Below are 5,373 nucleotides of genomic sequence, written 5' to 3'. Positions count from 1 at the left end.
TCAAATGACATCGAAAGCAGACATTCATCAGAGGAAGGTTATGCTCTCAGTGTGGTGGGATTTTAAAGGTGTCGTGTTTTTGAGCTCCTACCAAGTAACCAAACAACCAATTCGAATGTGTACTGTTGGCAATTGGACAGTTTGAATGAATCCATCATCTAGAAACGTCCAGAGCTTGTTAATTGTAAAGGAGTTGTGTTCCATTGTGACAACACAAGACCACACTCAAATTTGATCACCCGTCAAATATTATTGGAGCTTAGATAGGATGTGGTGCCACACCCACCATACTCACCTGACCTTGTGTCATCAGACTTCCACTTGTTTCGCTTTCTTCAAAACTCCTTGAGTAGTATAATGTTCAATTCAGATGAGGCTGTAAATCAGCACCTTGTTCAGTTTTTTGCAAATAAAGGCAGGTCCTTCTATGAATGAGGAATTATGAAGCTCACTGAAAGATGACAAAAGGTTATTGAACAAAACGGGCAATATATCATTGATTGGTCTTTGTTCTTTATATAAATAAATGACCTTTGAAAAACATCGACAAAATACATCATGACTTTTTCGACAGCCCAATACATATATATGTATATGTGCATGTGTGCGTATATATAAATGTGTATATGTACATTTATATATACATTATATATGTATGTGTGTGTATATATGTATGTGTTTAAGAAATAGAAAATGGCAACATTTGAAAAGATTAGTTGATACTTTTTTTTTTTATTTTATTGGGGAGTTGAGGGAGGGGAACAGCGCTGGGGAATCGGGGAAAGGGAACAGACAAGTTGCTGTCCTTTTGTTCTTCAGTCTAGTTGTGGAGGACATTCCTTCACTGGCCCATATTGGTATTATCATTGCACTCTTCCTAGGTGAGGCAGATCGGTCGCTGGCCTCTGGATGGCACTCACGGTGACTCTGGGTGGCTCACACCGGCTGCCATCCACACACGGTAGCTCATGGCAGCCCACTGCAGCAGTGGCTGCAGCCTACACCATCACCTGGGACTCACTGCAGCCCAGCTCCAGGTCAAGCTGTTGTTCACCATCGTAGCTGTAGAGGGCAGTGTCACTGGCCCTCATGTGAGATCCGAACTGGGGCCCTGCTGCTCACAGCTGGCGTCTCAAGCCAGCACTTAACCAACACGCCATTGGGACGGCCTTAGTTGATACATTTTTATAATTGATGAAAGACAAATTCTCATAATGAGAGTGCAGAAAAATTCTTTCATAATATATCATGGTAAAAATAAATAAAAGCAAAGACAGAGATGATCTTAAAAGTAGTCAGAGGAAAAAGATTACTTACAAAGAAATAACAATTAAACTCAATGCAGACTTCTCAACCTCAACAGTGTAAACCAGAAATTTTTCAAAGTACCGATACAGACTAATTTTATTCTGTAATTACATACATAGTAAGCTATTATTAAAAAATGTAAATAAAATAAAACATTTCAGAACAACAACCAAAAATAGGTTCATTCTCCTCCAATAAACCCTCAACCAAGGAAATCACAAACTACATTTCAGAAAAAAGAAAATGGTCCTAGAAAAATAGTTTCAGATAAAAGAAGGAATAATGATCAAAAGATTGATAAAAATGAAAAGGTAGGTCTTTTTTAAAAGACTATAAAACAATAATATCAGTATCTAACTCAGCAATCAAGAAAAGATAATAAAAATAGTGAATAATTACATAGTAAGAGTTAAGCAAAGCTATATATAATTTTTTTTAATAATTTGCAAAGAAAAAACTAAGAGAAATAAAATTTATAATTTCTAAGGCAGTGGAGAATAAAAAACCAGAAGTGTTTTTTGTTGTTTTTATTTTTTTTTGGGGGGGGGTTATTGTTTATTTTTTTTAAAAACTACAGTAATCAAAAAGAAATTCAGAATGGAGAAAAGAAGGGAACATAAAAATCAAGATATACAGAAAAGAGAAAATAAGAAAAATGTAATATGAAAACCAGTGAAGGACAGCAAGAAAAGAAATCTGGCCTTTCATGAGTCATAGAAGCAAAAATTGTAGAAGTATCAGGAAACTGAATTCATAGTGCATTTTAAAATAACACATGATCAAATTGGATTAATCTCAGGCAAGAATGCAAGAACACTTTCGCATTTGAAAGTCTATTAATAGAGATCACCACATTAATATATTAAAGAAAAAATTATCAGATCATCTCAAATGGAGACAAAGCATTAATAAAATTCAGCATTTACAATCACAACAATTCATAGCAAATTAAGAATAGAAGAAAACTTCTTTACTGATAAATGGAATCTATCATAGACTTACAAAAATTACCACACCTGATGGTGAAATGTCAGGGCAATTCCCATTAAAATCAAGATTCAGACAACAATGCCCACTACCATCAATATATTGACTATCATAAAGAAAGCCATAGCAGTACAGTTAAACAAGTATAAAAGAAATAAAGTCGCAATCAACCAAATAGTCATTATTTGAAAATAATGTATTTGTATATGTAAAAATTATCTACAGAAAAGTATTTGATTTAATAAAAAAATAGTAACTGGATGTAAGATTATATATATAAGATTATATATATATATATATATATATATATATATATATATATATATATATATATATATAAAATATATTTAGAAAAGATTATTTTAAATATAGATTTCATAGTAACAATAAAANCAATGATGGTGCCAACTTGGGCCAATGAAGCAACGTCCTCCACAACTAGACTGAAGAACAAAACGACAGCAAATTGTCTGTTCCCCTTCCCCCAATTCCCCAGCACTGTTCCCTTCCCCCCAATTCCCCAATAAAAATCTTTAAAAAAAAACAACTCCCCTATTTATAGACTGACTCCTGATGCATTTACAGAGGAAGAAGGCTTTCATTATCTCTAAAAAGGGCCATTTAAATGAAGATACTCTGTGCAACATAAGGAGTTGGTTTAAATTTACTTCAAGTTATAAATGAATGAGGTTGATTCATGCCAGTAGAGTAGTCACTTTTGATTTAATAAGATATTTCGGTCACATATCACAGCTCTGCCCCAAGAAAGTTAGCACAGTATTTCTCAGTGTGGAATACCAACAAATATTCTAGGTCACTGATTTACTTATTGAAATACATTAGCAAATGCAGTTTCAGTGTTTTCTACCACCCATAACCATATAATGTTTTCATTGACTAAAATTTAAATTGCAACGCCAAAACCTTCACAATTTTAAAAATAAAAAATTTCTATTCTAAAGAATATAATCTCTGACTTTTAATAAGCACCATTTCTTAGATATCAAGGACTTCATGTATTGTAGGAAGATAGAATGTCATACAAGAAGAAATCTAAAATGGACTTACTTTTAGATTCTATGTCTATTGTTGCAAAGGAAGTAGCAGTTGGCATCTAAGACCACACAGCTTTCAAGCAGATCCCATATGCAACGAACTATGAACAGTCTTCTCTAGGCAAAAGAAACAAAAGGAAGCAATCAATTTGGTAACTTTCTAAGTATCTATGTTAAATACAAATCTAGTGTATATTTTATGAGCAACACCTATAGTTTAAGTATTATATTTTGCAAACATGAATTCCTGTTTTAAAAATTGTACTAAATACATCCAGAAAAGAAATTAGAGAAATAAGACAAACATGATTATGTAATACTGGTGAAAGTGTAAATTGGTTTAACCTTTCCTGAAAACAAGTTGGAAACAAATATCAAATTCCTTTAAAACTTATTCATGGCCTTTTGGCACTTCTAGAAATTATCAAAAGAATTTATCAGAGATTTCTTTAAAAGGATTGTATGGATGTCTTTCACAATAGTTTCTTAAGAGCAAAAATTAACTCTACAATAAGGGAATGGTTAAATAAATCATGCCACTTCCACATAATGAAATATTGTGGAGCCAATCATGTTTTTAAAACTTTTAATATTGTTGTTAAAGGTTTATAATTTAACGTTAAATTTTTGAAACATGGGTAAAATTTTACATATGTGATTATCAAAGTTTGTAAAAAAATAAATAAATCCAATGATGGTATTTCAGTTTTTTTATATTTTACACTGCCAGACGACAATGGCTGCTGTATATATTGATGGATCAATCTTAATCCTGCTCATTTAGGTTACATACAGCAAATCTATTTCAACTACTTCACCTTTCAAATATTTGAAGCTGGGTAGAAAGAGCTATGAAATGATCTGTCTGCTCATCCCCAACCCTAACAAAATGTCGCAATTTCTCCAAGTTAAACACTCCTGATCTCATCAACCATTTCTTATGTGACATTTTCTATTTATTTATTGTGTTATTATCTATAATGCTTTCTATCTGTTGGTTATTGTTCTGTGTGCTTATAAATTGGTGAGTTAAAGTAGCCTTCTGAGTACGTATTTGCTGATCTGGGTTATCTAGAGATTTGTGTTTTAAGGACAGGACAGACAAAAAAAAGAAGGCCTTGGGACCACTCCAAGTGGAGAATTAAAACTGAGGCCTGCCTTCCCACCCCTTCACAAAACAGTGATCTTTGAAGGGCTAGGCCTCTATAAAATGATAATTGAGGCAAAAATCGATACAACCGTCTTAACTTGAGCTATAAGTGAGGAAAAAGTCTTCCTTGAGAATTTGTAAACACAGGCATAATTTGGATAGGTTTAGGCATTTAATTTAAACCACCTGGGTGGTGTGGGGAGTGCCAAGCTGAGAAATCTACAGGCAATGGCCCCCGTTGGCAAAGCCCCAGTGTCTGGCAGATCATTATACCTAAAGGGCATAAGTTTAATCCAAGCTCTCAGAAGTCCAAAAGTCAAGCAGATAAAGTCAGGCCAAACATGACCTCACACCTCACAAATTACAAAACTCACGAAGTTAAAAGTTTAAATGCTTAAAGAAGTAAAAAGAAATAAAAACTAAGCAATTAACCAGATATTATACTTTCAAATATAGGCAGATTTGAAAAGTAAACATAGGAGTTGTAGAAAACAATATAAACATTGAATTTAAACATTCAGTGTGGTTTAAATAGCAGATTACACATAGTTTATGAGAAAAACTGGGGAACTGGAAGATAGTTCTGCCTTAAATTTCTAAAAAATAGCATAGAGAATAAAGAAAAAAATATGAAAGAAGAAGGGAGAGATTAAGACACATGAAGAATAGAAAGAAAAAATATAGGTAGGCATGTATTGGGTTGTTGGAAAAGTCATGACGCATGTTTGCAACAGATGGCACTAGTTCATTTCTGGAAGTGCTAGAGTCATTCGCATCTAAGTCATTGCTATGTCATTTGACAGCTAACAGTTCTAGCTTCATTCTAAAAAAATATTGAGTGATTTGGTTGAGTTTTGAAGATTTTATAAGTTG

At 33.2% G+C, this 5,373-nt stretch overlaps 1 long non-coding RNA gene across 1 annotated transcript in view; it reads right to left on the bottom strand.

Moving 5' to 3' along the window:
* The window catches only part of LOC109392630 (uncharacterized), a 45,978-nt gene that overhangs the window by 19,445 nt on the left and 21,160 nt on the right, over positions 1 to 5,373 (bottom strand). Inside the window, exon 2 of the long non-coding RNA XR_002126097.1 lies at positions 3,364 to 3,467. This is a non-coding gene — a long non-coding RNA (uncharacterized LOC109392630). The remainder of the gene's footprint in view (positions 1 to 3,363; positions 3,468 to 5,373) is intronic.

Source organism: Hipposideros armiger, unplaced genomic scaffold, assembly GCF_001890085.2.
Source record: "Hipposideros armiger isolate ML-2016 unplaced genomic scaffold, ASM189008v1 scaffold_340, whole genome shotgun sequence".
Lineage (NCBI taxonomy): Eukaryota > Metazoa > Chordata > Mammalia > Chiroptera > Hipposideridae > Hipposideros > Hipposideros armiger.
This window is presented reverse-complemented; position numbering and strand designations above follow the sequence as displayed.